This window comes from Polypterus senegalus, chromosome 15 (genome assembly GCF_016835505.1).
Source record: "Polypterus senegalus isolate Bchr_013 chromosome 15, ASM1683550v1, whole genome shotgun sequence".
Lineage (NCBI taxonomy): Eukaryota > Metazoa > Chordata > Cladistia > Polypteriformes > Polypteridae > Polypterus > Polypterus senegalus.
Window position 1 is genome coordinate 125,660,158 of NC_053168.1, and position 18,413 is coordinate 125,678,570.

Here is an 18,413-nt window from a genome sequence, read left to right on the forward strand (position 1 = left end):
ACTGCCACAAGGGGTCCTACTCCAGCGAGCCCCTGAGCAAGACCCTTTACCCGAAAATCGCTCCAGAGGGCGCTATACAGTGGCTCACCCTGTGCTCTGACCCCCAAAGGCCAGACGAAAAGACAATGGCACCTCGGGGGGCTAACAACGTACATCAGTCAAAAGTGATGCCACCTCGTAACGGTGTGCAGCGCCACGCAGAGCAGTTGGTGTTGTTTCACACACTCGTTAATCACACAGAGAGTGGCAAAGTGGGGCAGCACCTAGCAGCTTAACTCTCCCTGGAGTCACATGACAACAAGGACTCTTTAAACACTGTCAGACACAGGTGCCCAGAGAGACAGAGATTCTTCAGGGCTCTACCAAGGTAGGCACAGTAAAGCCAGAGCATCGGGTGGCACAGCTGTCAACTGCTTCTCCTTTTTTAGTGCCCACAGGACCTCTGATGTCACTTCATCTGCAGACTCTGTAGTCCCTTATGTCTCTTCTGCCTCAGCAGGTATACAAGAAGTCAGACCTGAGGTCAGTGCCCATTATTGTGCCCACAGCAGAGCTTACTCCCCGGGACACTTTAAGAATTTGGACCACGACGGTCCCAGACACTTTTGTGTTGCCATTAAACAGGACGACCAAGGAGGTCCCCAATCCCTCACAAGAGGGAGGACTCTTGACAAGTGAACAGAGTACGTGTGACATTAAGGACCCTTTAAACTGAAAGCTGGCACTGACACGGGTTCAAACCCCAGCCCAGACGTGGACAGTGACAACTTCTTCTCTGTCTTTGGATTGGCAGACGTTCCTCCAGAAGATTGTCTGTTCTGCTAATTGGAGACCCCAAATGGGTTCAGTGAAAAAGGCACCAGGGTGGGCTTTGATCATTTGTGACTTGGGGTGTCATCTCCTGAAGCAACGCAGTCGTCATTTTATACAAAATCAGGCGAGGCGAGGCGTGATGGGCCTCTTTGCCTGTTAGCTGCCGCTGGTCCTCCATCCATCTTTCTCAAGAGACCCCCTCAATCGCCAGTCTGACATTCCTTTGATCTCCTCGGATATTTCGTCTCTGAGCCTTGTGGTCCAAACTAAACCGATTAACGCTAATGAGCTCAACGGGGTCGTCTCTAAGTGAAGATGGAGGCGTTTTGGGGTGTCGGGGTGGAAAGCCAATCTAAAATGACGGCGGTCCGAGGCTTCGCGTTGATGAAATGTGAGGCGTAATGCATTAGGGAGTCTGTGTGTGTGTCTGTGGGGGTCTGTGTGTGTGAATAGGTGCGTATGGGGGGTCTGTGTGTGTGTGTGTGGGGGGTGTGTGTGTGGGGGGGTCTGTGTGTGTGTATACGTGTGTGAGCAGGTGGGGGGGTCTGTGTGTGTGGGGGTCTGTGTGTGTGCATGTGTATGGGGTGTGTGTGTGTGAATAGGTGCGTGCGTGCGTGTGGGGGGAGTGTGTCTGTGTGTGCGTATGGGGGGGGGTGTGTGTGTGCCCCATAAGCTGCCCTGCTCATCCACCCCACCGACAACGCAGGTGCCATCTAAAAAGTGCCCCTCATGACCCCCCGGCCGCCCTCCAACCCCCCTGAGCAGACGTCTCACCGGCGCTGACTATGCCAAGCAGGTCCCGGGTACGAGGAAGCTGGCTCCCGGCGGACTTGGGCCCCACAACGTCCTACATGCCTAATTAAGCCACGTAAAGATCACCTCAGCGTCCCCCGCGCCCAAACATTGGCTGAAGGGCCGGCGTCTCCTAACAACGTGGGAAAATATGGGCCACGTTCTAAGAGTGATACAGTAAATCCATTTTATTTCACATTTCCGAAAATGCTCTTTTACAGCGTGGTGAAATGTAGCCTGGAACCAAAACATCTGGTAGACATTAAGGCTGCCGGCACATGTGGGGCGCCGCTGATTGACCGTTAGTTAAAGACGAGGCGCTCTGAAAAACAACCAAAAAAACGAGACCCGCGATGATACGCCGAATAGATTTACAAGCAAAATAAATAAATAAGTTTGTGCGTCGTCCTCTAGCACTGCCGAGTGGGCCTTGGCATCGCTTTCGCCTGACGTCAGAGTGTGGATTACAATCTTAATGCAAAGTTCAATAATCAGGCTGAAAGATTAACAGGCTGGGAAATCAATAAGAGATCCGATTCCAGGACAGCCTGGACCTGAGCAAAGGATACGAGCGGGTTCAGCGAAGACAAGCGAGGGGGGCTCACCCCGTAAAGACCATCCTAGGAGTGGCCATCAGCGCCTTGAGTCCTGCTGACGCTTCATCTTCTTGCAGAACAGATCTCCGTCCATCCGTCCTTTTCCAAAAGCAGGTGGGGGTCTCAAGACGGCCCTATTTTAAGGGAGGCAGCAACAGCAAATCCGCACGAGTGTGGAGGGACAGCAGAATTACGAGGGACAGGGAGGTCCTGCAGCCCACCAAGTCTGACGAGTGTCCAGTCACAGACAGAAGGACACAGCAATGCTCCTCGGCCGAGACTGTCCAGTAAAATCAAGAAAGGGGAAGAAACGGCACGGGGCCGACTATCTGGTAGAAACGCTAGACAACGGAAAACCAGACGCACAAAGAAAGCAAAGCAGCAGACCCCCTGACAGGACTAAGAGTGACCGGACACGTCCTTCAGGCCAAGGGCAGCAGAGAAGGCCTCGCCTCAGGTGGACAGAACCACCCTCACAAAATGGTGGGCACGCTTCAGACGGAGAGGGAGGCACTTCAGCGGACTACCAAAGAGAAACGACAGGTAATGGAGAGCACAGGGCACAAATGTCACCTCGTGCCACAACTCGACAGAAGTGGACAGCAGTGCCCCTCAGACGGCTGCCGGGACAATTCAAAGAGACAATAGAAATGACAGGCAAAGGCAACGGTGGCTACCCCGTCACTTTCCAGTGCACTCTAGAAGGACACGGACATCCCTCACAAGACTGGTGACCAGAATCGAGACGGTCATGAAGAAGAACATGAAGGCCTGAAATGAAATGGACAGGAAGGCTCCTCACCCGACTGTCCCACATCATCCCGAGGCTGTCCAGCAACTAAGAGAAGACGACTGACGTGAGTCTCCAAATCAAACAAAGGACTGGAGCTCACCTCGACACTCAACTCAACAGAATTTAAATGGAGAGCAACTTTCTTCATGTGACATCGACGAGAATGTCCTTCAGCCAACTGTCACATGGAAATAAGAGACAAAGGACGAGCCCTGAATGACTGGCCAGTCCAGTGAAGAACAACAAGAAGAAAGCCAAACCAACCATTGAGCAGAATTCACCCCGACATGGCTTTCCAGAATCACTAAAATGGACATCAGCGCTCCTCACAAGACCACCCAGAGAGTCATGGGGTCAGCGAGGGCCTACTAGACCAAGGAACGCGTCAACTAGAGACGGACAAGAACAAAGCCAGCCAGTGAGTAAAATATGAAGAGACAGCGACGTGACATCCACAAAGACGCCCGGAGTGTCATGTAGACCATAAGAGACACAGGACAAGCCCTGCATTAAGAGCGAAGGAGGGCAGCAGACCCCCGCCGAGTCCAGCCACTGTACTGAGTAGAATTTCAATGGACACCCAACTGTCCAATACAACTAAAATGGACAGCAAGGCTCCTCACGAGACTAATAAGGAGAGACCAGAATCAAATATAGACGGGCAGGACCACCAGGACGGAGGACAGCTGTTGCATTTAATTCAAGGCAGGAATGCCTCCCATATTGCTGCCCAACGGCGTCCCCTCGCTAGACGACCGAGTCTCCCCCACACGACTCTTCTCAGTGTCACCAAGTCACCTGTCAGCTGTCACCCACTCTCTGGCTCTGGGTTCAATCTTAGAGTGGCCTCTTGTCCCTCTTCTCAGCCTGAGAATTGATTCTTAAATCAGGGGGTCCCCCCGAAGTGACTCAGTGTCCCACTCATAACTGGATTTTGCCACATCACGCAGCAGGCCCTCATCTCCAGACAGAAGCTGCCGGCTTCCTAAAAATGATTTATGGTGCGGGCATCCCCAGAAGTAAAAAGCTTTCCAAAGATGCTCTGCAGGGTGGGCACGGTGGCTCAGTGCTTGGCACTTCCACCTCATGTCTGTCTCTCCACTGTTTTCATGGTGCATATCCCAGGGGGATGTGCCCTGCAATGGACCGGCACCTCAACATGGGTTGCCTCCTGCTTTGTGCCCCCCATGCCCTCAGCATTAGATGAGCAGCGGATGATTACACTGCAGCTCTGGCGCCCCCTACTGAACTGTGCAGACCACTAGGGCAGGCCTTGTGTTTCTTTCACTTGACTTTGTGCTTTGAAAGAAATCAGAAAACAATGAAACAAGTGCACCCTGGCAAAGGATCGGAAATCTGAGTGTGGCACAACAGTTGGAGCCAAACCACCTTGGGTGATGCCACTCACAAGCCCCTCAGACAAGCCCCTTCTCCTCATCCTCAGGGCCTCCTCCACTTGTGTGCCCATCTCATTTTAACTCTCCAGGTGCACCCACAGGTGCCACCCACCCCTAAACCGCACTTTGAAAACCCCCCGTGGAGACACAAGAAAAGCGACGTACTTAGGAGAGCCCTTGGTGGCAGTGCCACACAAACCCGTGGAAAGAATTGCAGCCAAGTTAGCATCACTGGCAGAAAGTGAGAAGAGAACAGAGACTGGATTTTGGGTTTCTCTTTTCCAATTTATGGAACTTTTTGTTTTTCTTCAGCAAAGCTGTCAGTTTTTGAATTTCGAACGACGGGTTCAATTAGGCCTCAGAAAAAGGGCGGGCATTTATGCCAACAGCAGCAAACTCTTTCCACCTTTTATATTAAGAGAGCCTCACAACCATTAAAGCAAAAAGGGGGGCTTACAGTGGGAGGCCCAGTGGCCCCCTCTGTCTGTGTGGACCCCTCCTTAATACCCGCTGATGCTGACATATTGTGGCCTGCAGTGCCACACCAAGCCATGACGGATGACTTGGGTCCAGATAGCCAGCTGTTTACAAGTCCATGGTGGCAGGCCACCTGTCACTTTGATAAAACCCCAAATGAACTCCAGCCTACACAGTGGACAGCTCGGCCATCCCAGTGTTCCAGAGCCCGGCGTTTGAGCCCCCGGCCCCTCAGACTGTGTGCCCTCCTGGTATTCCAACCTCCTCCTCCTCCTCCACCCCACAGATGAATTGGCATCTCCAAACTGGCCTTGTATGAGCGGGTGCCATGGTGGACTGGTGTCACATTAAGTCTTTCTTCCTGTCCTGGGACTGAATCTGCTGCCACACAACTCGATTTGAAAAAGACGGCTTCTGAAAACTAGAGGAGGGATGATCACAGGGAGAAGACAAACTTATAAGGGACTGGCGAGCAAAAAACAGCAAACAAATCTCACTGTCCCACTGGAACTCTCCACATGGGCTTTAGACCTGACCACCCGGCCAGCAAGGTGGCTGTCCCTCCTGCCGACACGCGTCACCTCCCCATCTGCCTTTAACCGATTTCTGTCCACCCTTCACTCCGTCCAGCTTTGTGGCTCTAAACTGACATGCGTGTAAGAATCGGGACCCCACAAATCTGAAGACGTTCTGGTCTCTGATGGCGTGTGCTTTGCATCCTGGTCTACATGCCAGCTTCACGGGGTCCGTATGAATGGCGCTTCAGTTATCATTTCTTCTCTATAAGACCTGTTTGAACCCCCGAGGCATTCTAGGGCAATGACTTGCTGCTATCATTAATAAGTAATGAAAAATGAGGAGGAGGAAGGGCGTCACACATGGGCACCCCAGTGGCACAGCAGGTGGCAGGACTGCCTAACAGTGCCTGGGCCTGGGCTTCAGTTCTGAGCTGGGTTGCTGTCTCCCTGCCATGCCTTTAGGTGGACAAGTGACACGACTAAGATGACACTTAGATATGTAGGGAGGGCACCTCAATGCCAAAATAAGATTCCGATTGTTCATTGGGTAAGTTCGGTCCAACCAACCCACCTAGCACTGCCAGATCAGTCCCTGGCTGTGTTCAGTGGACCGTGCTGTCACCGGTGTCATCGCACGTTGTCATCGCACACAGGGCACATCTGATTCAGTTTGTATTTGCAGCACACACAGATGCTCATATTCTGCACTGCTAGAGCCGAGTGCCAGCGCTGTCCCCTGACTGCTCACTAGGTGGCACTGTGACCATTGAAATATCCAGCCTGAGCCACACGTGCAGATTGTCGTCTTTATCCTTCACTTAGAGTACCCTAAATATGAAGTCATGCAGACCCCTGGCAGGCAGTCCTTGGCCCCTAGGACAAGTGTCGGAGGCCACGCTGGCACAAATGTCACCTGAAGTCTCCAGCAGCTCAGCCCATCAATGTGCAGTGTGGGCGGCTGACTCCGAAACTGAGGTGTGTAGAAGTCCAGCAGTGGGACGCTTTTGGTGTCACCCATCTTATGACGTGTCACAAGTGCTGGATGAGAGGTAAGGTGGCTTTGGGTGCACATCTGTGACAAATGTTGCGCAGGCTTCAGTCTGGATTCCTTTCCCAGCATCCATCTTTGTGTGTGCCTGCATTTGATTGTCAACTTCAGAAAGTGGATATGGGGACATTTGTCTGCATTTCGCATTGTAAGGTCACAAAGTGGCCATATGTTGACTTAGCGGCTGTGATTTGCAGGTTTTGAAAGTGGATGAGGGGGCAGGTGGTTTGGTAGAACTTCAAAGATGAACCACCTGGGTGATGTCGACGCCGTGCTGAGCCCACCAACCACTCTTGGTCCTGGACCACCGATAGTCACAGCTCAGTTTTGGTGGCCCTTTACTGCTCCAGCCGTGCCGAGGTCACCGGTGTGAAGCAGAACATTTGCTGGTGACCTTCCTCGAGTCATCACCTGGTGATCATTTTGAAGTTTTTGAAGCCAGTCGTTGGTCTCTAAAGATATTTTAAACGTCAATCTGGGGGTTTTGGAGGTCCGTTATCTTAGCAATATGAAGCACGTCCTGTCTGTCCAAGTCCTGCTGTGATGTCCCTGAGGGTGTTAATCATTTTGGCCCAAATTCTTTTCCATTCTGCCTTTCTTGTCTTGTCGGTTTAGACGCTGACTTGCTTTACATTTACAACAATTCCCTTTTCCCCGTCCCCCAGTGCACGTCCAGCAGCATGTGCAGGTGATTTGGGGGTCCACACAGGGTCAGTGGAGTGTAAGAACATTTTGATTCCTCACGTCTTTAATCGAGTGATGACTTTCTGTGGACCTCGGACCTCCAAGGCAGCAAGCAGCAGGCCCACCAGCTGAGATCTCATCACCGGCCAGTGAGGACGCGGCCTTTGGGCTGCACTTGCAGGATCTCAAATTATCGATGGCCCTCCGATTCAGTCCCTTTGACCCCAGTGTCATCCTGAAGCTGCCCCCAAAAGTCACTCAGGTCCTCGACCGTCTCCACTTCCCATCCTCGCAGCGGCCGCTTCAGGGGGTCCTCCTGCGGTAGGACAGCAGAGAAGGTTGCCGTGTAACCCAAAGCCCACTCAGACAGGATGAGTGACTGGGATTGGGGGCATCGTCCTGAGAGAACTCCTCCTTCTCGTCCCATGTAAGGCTCTCCGGCACCTGGCAGGCGTACTCCACAATCTTCCATGAAGCTCCCAGGATAACCAGCCTTCAGCTCATCTGCCCGCCATACTGGCGTCGTCCCATCAGCCTCTAAAAAGGAGCCCGGCAGGTGAAAACCTTCAGGGACACACAGAGAACATAAACTGAGTGGCATCACCAGCTTACACTTCAAAAAGGGGAGACGCTCCTTGAGAAGGTCCAAGGCGTTCCTAACAATCCCTTTCCCTCATTTCCTTCACGTCAGAAACTTTGATCATCTGAAAACCTGAGGACACAGCAATGCGTGCCACCATTTCAGACGAGATTAGCGAGATGACGTCAGTGTCCTCCATCGATGTGACGACAGTAAAGGACGTGGCCACTAACAGAAGAACGAATCCAAAATGGTGGAGAAGCGTCACATGACGAAACCATTCAAAAGTCCTCGAGCTGGAAATCCAGGATTGAGGGCAGCGGTGCGTGCCAGTCAGTAGTCAATCGTTTGTGACTCTCCATTGTCGTCTTCCTGGTGCCCTTGGTGGTCCTTCGACTGGACACGTCCTCCAGAGTCTTCGGTCCAGACGCAATTGTCACGAATTCTGCACGTTCATCGTTTCTTTCTGCTCTGATCCTCGAGTGTTGGCATCTGATTTTGGTGCCTTCCGAGGTCTTTTATATTTATTATTTCTTTGTTTGTTTGCTTCACGATATCACATGACGCCGTGTGGATTTATATGGGTGCCGCCATTTATAACGACGTGTGTGTGCTGTGGCTATGATGGATGATGCTATAAACGTGTGGAACGAGGCGTGTGACGTTGGGTTAAGGGTCGGCACTGTGCACGTCCTGCTTGTCCGAGATTGGGGATCCAATCAAAGGCTTGCCGTGAATATTTTCGTGAATTGCTGCTCTCACCTGCTGACTACGTTTCTTATTTTAGGACGTCGTGTAGACGTTTGGGCCGCGTGAGCTCACAGGAAGTAACTTTAGCCTGAATAAGTGGGTCTCTTGATAACCCCGGGGACCCCCTGCAGCTGCGCCATTCCACCCATTCAGCCCACCTCCTGTCTCACCAGAAGCAGGCGCAACACAAGAAGCACCGCTGGAGGGGACACCGGTCCATGGCAGAGACGCACTCTCTCACACAAGTCAGCAAGCCTTTGGAGACCCCCAAAGACAAGAACATACAGCGGCCAGTGAGCCCCTCATCTACCGGTTCTAGACAGATGGGTCGCGGCGATGAGCACCGCAGATTCTCGCTCTGGTCTAACCCTAATCTCTGTGACATGAAGGTGACGGCTGATTAAGAACCTCAGATTCGCTCAGTGTGACCGAGTGGAGCATCACCACTGTCTGGTCCCTTTCTGGGTGTCTGCTGTCTTGTGTCCCACTTTCTGTGACCCTCTAAGTGGTTGGACCGGTCAACACCAGAAGACACGCACCCACGCTTTGGACCTCAAGCTCTGTGAAGTTTGGGACCCTCTGCTGGTGTCAATGGGCCCCACGATTATCCCCAAAGTCTGCTGGCAGGATCTTCTTTAGGTGTTTCACATTCCAGGCGAGAAGAAGAACCACCAGACAGGCAGGGGGAGGAAACTCATCTGAGGAGGAGGAGGAGGAGGAGGAGGAAGCTCCACGAAGAACATGAATCGAGAAATGAGGTAAGCCGCTCACAAGCGCGCGATTATCCAAGAAGGCGGCTTCTGTGTACAAAGCGCCGTCGCCAAAGTGGGATGGGCAGCGCCCGGGCCTGAAGTAATTAGCATCCAGAGAGCAGCGCCAGATGCCGTTTATCGTCCCGTTTTCAAAGAAATCAGTTAACTCGTACATAAACAAAGGACTTCTACGTTTCATCAGCCTCGACCAACTGGGGAAATTCCATGTGGCTGCAAGCCTGGTAACGCGGCCTCCAAGTCTAAAAAGCGATTAGAGCGGCCCAGGAAATTACGAGCCATCGAGGTAAACATGTGCTTCTACTTTGCTCCGTAATTGATTCTATAATTTTACCTGAACGTAAGCGCCAATGATCGTCCAAGTGTGGGGGGCCGCTTCTCTGAGGGTTTTCACAAAAACACGTCAGCATCTCTTATGTTGTGGATTGATAAGACACCTCAGGCGCGTGTAAGAACATCGGCACACTCTGGACGAGACAGAGCAGGCCATTCGGCCCAACGAAGCTCGCCAGTCCCCTCCACTGAATTCTTCTAAAATAACAGCAAGTCGAGTTCTGAAGGGCCCTAAAGTCCCACTGCCCACCACACCACCTGGTCACGTATTCCACATGTCTGCTGTCCCCTTCCTAATGTTGGTGTGTAATTGACCCTTCACAAGTTTGCATCAGTGTCCCTGTGTTCCTGACTTTAATGTCACCATCTCGACCCACTGCACTCGCTCCCTTTATAGTTCTAAACTCTTCAGTCGTGTCTCCTCTTCATCATCTTCTTTTACTTCAACTCTCCTTGAGATTCTCCTCCTACTTCAGAGTTCTCACCTCTGGCCTAAAACTGCCCACAGTACTCCAGATGAGGTGGCATCAGCGGTGGTGGCGGTGACAGTGGCCAGCCACGGCTCGATGGACGTGAACTCAAGAATGTGGCTGCAATGACAATCAAGGGTCCATAACTTGACTCCCAGCCGGGCGGCAGGCAGTTTCAGCAGTCGGGCTATAAGACACCCTGATGGACGGCCGGTGTGGTCCTGCCAGTGCCCATGGGCAGTCACCAGCGGCTGTGGTAGTGGGAGTCCCACTGCTAGGTCGTTCTGGGGTGAGGACCGGGGAGTGTAGGGATTCTGTGATAAAACCCCCCAGAGGCCCACCATGATTACTGCAGCACACACAGAAGGCAGAAAGGCCACAAAATACAGGCCAGAGTTTGAAGTGGACTGCACCAGAAACAGGTCTCACTACTGGGGAACCTGGCCCTAGGAAAATGGCAGGCTTCAGGCCTACCTAGGCCTCAAAATGAAGAATAGGCTTTTAAAGTTCAGAATGCAAAAGACGGTGTTAAAAAACTCAAATGTGTCTGACAAGAGGGACTACCAGAGGGAAACCCCGGACTGAACGGAGACAAGATTCACAACAATCTTTATAAAAGGCGACTTATTAACAAAAAATGTCAAACGAACAAACTATTCAAAAACATCAAAAGAAGAGGACAGAGGGGGGGTGTGGCCTAAAAGGTAATCCTCAGCACACAAATCCCATCAGGAAAAACCTGGAAATCCCAATCCATAAAACAGCAGGAGAAGTCCAAAACCAGTCAATACCAAGAAGCAAATAATCCAAATGAGGACTCGCCACACCGCCAAGCGCATTGACGACGAGGGATGCCATTACCCATGAGGCTCTGCAGGGCGGAGATGGAGGGGTAGCCCCGCCTCTTGGTGAACCACCCACAGAACAGAAGGAATGTCAGAGAGCAAATTCTCACACACAGCAACAACTGAGGCCGTGAAAAGGGGTCTTTTCTCTTTGGCTTTTCATTACATTTGGTTCTTTTAATATTCTTTATTTATTTACCATTTATTGAGTTTTATCTCTTTTGTCAACTTTTATCCCGGTGCTTTTTACTTGTGTTCTTTTTAATTTGCAGCACTTTGGTTGTTTTATTAATAAACTCAAGTAAACTACAAACCTGCCATTCATGCTTTCCCTGCCAGATCAGTTGCATTCATCAAGATTGAACTTTCTGTCATCCCACTACTGACACCATTTGAGCCCAGCCATGGAAAACTCTGATAAGCTGACCAACCAGAGGAATGTGAGGAGGACACGCCAACGAATGAGGGCTGAGCTGGAGTTCAGTGATGCCAGTAATGCCAGCTGCTGGGCCAGCATGCCGCCCACGTTGATCTCATAACCTAACCCTAACCCTAATTTGTCATTAGACCGGCACTTCATGAAATGACACTTTTTGTTGAGATGTCTCTTTTTGATTTTTTTGTGTGTCTGTTTCCCTCCCTTGTGGGGTTTCATCAGGTACGGAATTCAGTTCTGTGAACATCAAACTGCGTTGAGCTTCAAGTATTAAATTATTTTCACTTGTTACGTGATGCGACGGTTGGCCAATATGGCCTGCTATGGTGTGATGACCAGGAGCACGTGGCATGTGACATCACCGTCATGGTGCCTTAGAGGTCAGTGCTGAGCACGTCCTGGTCATCCACAATTTCAGGTCCCGTCTTAAACAGCCTTTGACGTGTCCATCACAGTTGAGTGTCTCGGATTCTCATCTTCTAATGTTGATTGCTCAGAATTCTAACATTTGCAAGCAGAGCTTCAGTGGGCTGCAGACCACCAAACAGTGGAGGGTAAATCCTGAAATAACACATCCAGATTTTTATTTTCCTTACAATCTTGAACCAGGGGCCATGAAAATAATGGACTTTGAGAGAAAATTAAAGAGCTGAGAAAATTATTGAAGAGTAACCTAACCCCAAGGACATTTTATCATGTAAGACCACCAGGGGGACAAAAGAGCTGGCAGCAGTTAAGGTAAAAACCATAAAAGAAACACCAACTGAAACGGAGTTCACCACAAACTTGAGCTTGGAGCTCAGAAAAACCGGCGGCTTCCACCCTCAAAGGCCCGGCCGGAAATTCAAGCACATACCCGAGGCAAGCTGTACAAACTGAGAACACGACTTCGACGAGGCGACTCGCGTTACTGAAGCGGCCAAGCCAGGTCGCTTCACACAGAGCGCAAGTGGGAGGCCGCTTTGGCAGGGCGACACACCATCATGATGAAGGACCTGCACCCTTAGGGGACCTCGACCCACCAACCGGAGATCTGAAAAGTCGAGATCCTGAGGAGAGACAAGAACTGGGGAGCTGCTTTTGAGGTGAACACCTTTGAGAGACGAGTACTCAGTGGAGCTCAGGGGCCAGGGTTCAACATTCTCAAATCACAGGACAAAAGGAAAAGCCCAAACTGATCCAAACGAGAATGGACGACTTGGAAAGCAAATCTCTGGATGTGAAATGTCATTCGCATTCCTTTCTTTCGTCCTCTGGGATCCACCTGGGACCAATTTGTAACGGGAAATGGCGGGTCCTGACCCATCATTTGCAAACCATTGGCTTAACAAATCCGTATTCTTGTGAATGTCCGCCTCGCTATTATTACCAGAAGAAGGGAAAACTGAAAATGAACACAGAAAACGAGCAGAGTCGCGTTACCAGTCCAGGACTTACAGACGCACAGGGAGGAGACGTTGACATTAATGATTGCCAGAAGACCTCCAGCCAGCTTCTTCTCACATCCCATCAATGGCTGGACTGGGAATGGGGGTGAATATGAATAAGAGAATTTACACAGAGAATCGCAGATACCCCAGGAGTGCATGAGACCACCTTCTGTCTGCTCGTCCTGATGACGTCACGCATCACACATTCCAAGGGAATCCTGAGGAAATCAACTGGGCAGCGCAAAAGTCACAAAAACACTACAAGCGTGTCAGGAAGGAGGACCTGCAAAAATCTTCTGTTTAGTCGCATAAAAGTCCAAAAGCCTCCGCTGGGGAGACGCAGACAATAAACTCAAATGCACCAATCACAGCGAGAGGAGAGCGAGCCCTCAAAGAGTCCAAGTCACGCCAAAGAGTGAAGTGGGGGGGTCCCGTGGGACAGTGTGTGCGCAGCTGGCACACAGGGGAGTGTCCGCGGAGGAGTGTCGGGAAGCCCCTGTAGCCCATCCTGGTTTGTATAAAAGGGGCCGCCTCCCTTCATTCGATGACCGGAGTCGGGTGGGAGTCTTACTAGAGAGGAGTGGAGGCGGCCTGAAGAAAGGCACTGGAAAGAGAGGCCGGGACTTTGGGGGATCGGTGCTGGAAGCACTGGGTTGTGCTCACCTTTGTAAATAGTAGACTGCAATAAACGTGTGTGTTGGGTGACAAAACGTTGTCTGTCTGTCTGTCTGTCTGTCTGTGTGTGTGTGTCCGGGGCTCGTTCCACACCAGCTACCAAGTCTCATTTAGGGTTAGTCCTTAGTGCGGCCATTTTGTGAGCTTCTTGTGCCACTGTACTCAGAGGAGCCGAGATGTGACGTCCCATACGTGATGCCATAAAGGTCAGCATTGCATATTTCCTGGTTGTCCGAGATTGTGGATTCTCCTCCAGGATTTTAGCCTGTAAGACCAACGAGTCTTCGCATACAAACTTCGGTCGCGTGTTCAGTTCTGGGTCTTGGCTGGACGACCCCGTTTCCTGTCTTTCTGGTATTTCGGCCTTCAACTTGGCTTATGATGTTTCATCTCCCGGTTCAAATTTAAAAACAGTTAAATCGGGACAGTTGCCATCTTTGTAGTGACCCGGTGAGGACACCCACTGGGTTGTGTCTGAGAGACCCGTTAACATTCATGTGAGCCTCACACGGACAACTGGAGGCTGAAAATACCGGAAAGGTCCACGAGATCCAAAAATGACCATCACAACACTCACATCTACGCCAACGACTTCAAAAGGAAATGAGCCCTCGGGACCCTCCTGTCTCTGGATATTCACTGCGATGGGTCAGGCTGCAGCGGCGAGATCTTAGACGGAGGGTGTAAAAAACGGCAAAACGAATGAACTTCATCCAAACACAGGCAGGCCTGTCACCACCTAGCGTCACTTTGAAAGAGCTGCCGTGTGATAACTCAGACCACCGTAAACTCGGACCACCGAATAGAATTCAAATGCGAAAACCCGTAACAAAATCTGCTGCCAGATCCATTTGCCACACGACTACTGGCACAGCCAAGCGCTCAACAGTTCAAGGGCCTCGCTAGAGCGTCTGCGATTTTGCCAACCTAAGTGGAGGGGCTTCACTTCCCCTCCTATTTCACTTTTGGCTTTTTTTTAACCCACTGAGCCATGCCAAGACATCGAGCAGATTCAGCCGATGATACTATGGAGCCTGTGAGATCACAAGAAGGGAGCAGCAGAACACGTGGGAGTGCCAACACCCCGCTGGGCTCCCCTGATCACTTACAGATGGGCAGAGCAGAGGGTCCAATTGGAAAAGCGTGATGCCGTACGGGCACCACAGTCAGGGCACTACATGGGGTGCACACTGCCAGCAGGTTCAACTGGAGCCAAACACGTTGACAGGACCAAACGTGCGGACCTACGCGGTTCTCAGGCTGTACGTCTCGGAAGGCCCCCACACTTTCGATACTCACTTAGCCCACCTTTGGTCACATAGCTGACCCTGACAATAGCACTCGTCACTTACATGAGCTGAGGCCACACGTCCTGCCCAGGCCCAGACTCTGCACGGGGGGCTCACGGGACTTGCTGATCTGCTTGATGGCCACCGAGACACACAGCTGTCACCACGACGATCAGACACAGGCCATCGCTGAGCGCAGAGTAGCGATTAACGCTCAGTGCTGCCATCGGACGCGTCAGCTCATTGGTCAGTGGGGCCCCCTAGTGTTCAAAGTGCGGACGGCTCCTCATTTATATTGATGCACACGGAGCCCCCTAGAGGTCAGAGTGTATACCACTAAAGCACAAAGGAGTGGAGCCCCCTGGTGTGTCTGAGACATAAAACTACGGGGCTGTTCACATAAACACAGTGTATACAAACAAGGCAGCGAGGCCCCCAGTGACCACCGTGTTAAACATTAACATATACAGGTGGGCACGGGCATTGAGGCCCCCAGTGCCAGGCCCCAGGCTTACCATACAGACACAAAGAGGCAGCAGGGCCCCCTGGTGGTCAGTGTGTAGGCCATTAAAGCACAAGGCTGCTGATACATACACCTAACCAGAGGCCGCGAGACCCCCAGGGGCCACCATGTTGGACATTAGAGCATATAAAGAGTGTTTCACATGTGCAAATGGGAACCCACCTCAAGACTTGAGCAGGACCAGTAATACCAGCTTTGAGCATGAGAGGGCGCTGTCCATCTCCTCTGTTACCTCCAGGACAGATCAGTCGCCCCAGTACCACCATCACTTCCTCTGCCATCACAATGGAGGTCCCAACTCTTCCGACTCGGTCAGGATATAAAAATCGACGAAGCCGCCATTCGCCGTTGGGTTATGGAAGTGGCACTAATTGACTTTTTGTGCTCATGATGGGCCAGCTGTTCTTATTGTTTTATTTTCGTGATTTCTGCTGGTATCCCAACCCTTCTTTATGTGTTTTATTTTTCTACAAGATACAAGTAGGCCGTGAGACCCCCTGGTGGTCAGGCTGGAGGCCACTAAATCTCCAGTGCCCACTTTTTATTTGTGGGCAGCTGCTGCTGGGTCACACGTTGCTCTTATTTTTAATGGCGGTGGGTGTCAAAGTGGGTAGTGAAGTGGGTTGTGTTTGCCCCCCCTTCACCCTGATGATCATGTCCAATTCATCAATGGGAAGACCCCCCCCCACTTGGTGGGGTTAAGAAGACACTTAAATGGAAAGAAGTGGGTGGCGACCCCTAAAAGTTCAAACACCGCATTAAAGCCCAGTGCTGACCTCACCTCCAGAAACACTGAGGCAGTGGAGCCCCCCGGTGTCCGGTGTGTAGGACATCGAGCTACAAGGCTGACCATTTATACAGCTACAAATAGGCAGTGTGGCCCCTTAGAGACCACCATGGTAAATACAGAAAGACTAAAGCAGTGAGGCCCCCTAGTGGTCACATTACTACTACTAACACAGCACATGCTGAGATACACACCATACAACAGCATTGGGTGGGACGCTAAAGCCCATGGCTGCTCAAATCTACAGGCAGTGTGGCCCCCTAGTGGTCAGGGTGCTGGACGCTAAAGCCCAAGGTTGCCCCCTGCTGTCTATCTGGGCCAGTGTCTCCAGCTCTTTGTGCCCCCGTTATTTAATGATGCCTTGAAGTCTCGGGCAGACCCCCAGTAATTACTCGGTCATTTTCTTCTCAGCTTCCAGGAGACGAGTTGAATTTTTGGATTTCTACTGGGCACACGCAGACACACACACGCACACACACTCACTAACACACACTCACTAACACTCACACACACACACTCACTAACACACACACTAACACACAGTCACTCTCACACTCTTGCTCACTCACACTCACTCACACACTCACACGCACTCTCACACACTCACTAACACACACACTCACACTCACAGTCACACACACACACTCACTCACACTCACTAACACTCACACACACACACACTCACTCACAGTCACTCTCACACACACACGCACTCTCACACACTCACTAACACACACACTAACACACACTCACTCTCACACACACACGCACTCTCACACACTCACTAACACACACACACACACACACACTCACACTCACTCACACACTCACACTCACTGCCTCGACACAAAGGCGCTCGGAGTGGCTCTCCGGAGTTCTCACGTCTGTAATCCACAGAAGCTGAAAGACTTTCCAGATGAAAAGCCCAAAGTCAGTGTGGGGCGTCCAGATAATTCAGCGATTGTCGCCGTGTTGACTCAAGAAGCAAATCCATCTGCTCTTGGAAGCCAATTGTTGTGCGCACCCCGAGTGCCTGAAGATCAATCAGCGGCCATCAGATCAATTAAAAGCAGATTAGCCCGCCGCCGAGGGCCTGGGGGGCTATTCACAAAGTGCCTCCCACACCCCTGGGATTCGCAGACGCAGCACCCCACCATCGTCTAGCCGAGGCCCTTTTAATTAAAGACGTCTTTTGTTGGCACAGATTGGCCGGGCACTTTGGGAATCCAACGAGTGAAAATGGCAAAAAAAAAAAGAAAAGAAAGAAGGAAGGAAGGGAAAGAAGGAAGGAAAGAAAGAGAAAACGAACGGACAAAGCCCCTCTGCAAACCATCTGTTACCAAGAGCTCGAGAAATTAAACCAACATGACATTCCAGTTGTCAGCCCACTCAAAATGGCAAAGACGGCACGAAGGAGCAGACAATTCACAAGTGGCCCGCGGTCTTTAGGGGGGTCTGCTCGTAATATAAATGTACCTTAGGGATTAGGAGGGACGGTTATTAAAGACCCCCACTGATGTGCGGCTCTTTCACACGTGTCACGGCCCCGAGCTGTGCAGTTGTCACATGGCGACAGAGCGGCTCACCTGTGTGACCAACATGACACTCCGTCCAGCTGCAGACAGACAGCGTCACAGCCCAAGGAGTCGGCTCTGCCATTGGCCGTGGGGTATATGGGGGGCTCTAGATATGGGACACAAGGGGGTATGCATGACCAGGGTACTTATGGCGATCCTTAATTACTCGCTAATCTGCTGCCTTTGAGTGGTGGCCATAGGAGGTGGTGGACCCACCATGATGACATGCAACGCAGCCTCTGAATCCTACTTTTTTGCATCATTGACCCCTGACACGGGTGCCCGGACCAGAGTTCACTCTTGCCCTGAGAGTTTGTCTCTCACCACTCGCAATGTGTGCCAACTGTAGGTATGCCCGCTTATAACACCAAGCGGGCACACACCTGCACACACTTGTCCAGCAGGCCTGTGCTTTTCTCTCCAACACAAAAAATGAGTGACGTGACGCTTGGCTCCCCATAATAAACTTTATTCTCACGTTGTGCTGCTCCATGCTGCACATCAATGTCTCTGAGCCACCCGTGACCGGCCATCGGTGTCCAGGTGGCATGACGGCCCCCTCCGAGCGACTCCTGCTAATAACAGTCTGTCAAGGGGCTCTCTGGGTATCACCCGTGTCACTATCACCGAGTGCCATCATCGACACGCGAATTCCTTTGTAATTTGCTATTAGTGATTTCAGTTTTACTTTCAATTCAGTGTATTTTAATATAGCGCCTTTCACTAAGTAACACAGCTAAATCGCCGACATTTAAAGAACTCCTATAGGGTCAAAGTGTGACCGACCGTGGACCCCCATGGAGACACTTCGTGTTCGGCTAACGCCGGCG

At 51.4% G+C, this 18,413-nt stretch overlaps 1 protein-coding gene across 1 annotated transcript in view; it reads right to left on the reverse strand.

Moving 5' to 3' along the window:
- The window catches only part of rspo2 (R-spondin 2), a 130,574-nt gene that overhangs the window by 110,368 nt on the left and 1,793 nt on the right, over positions 1-18,413 (reverse strand). The window lies entirely within an intron of this gene.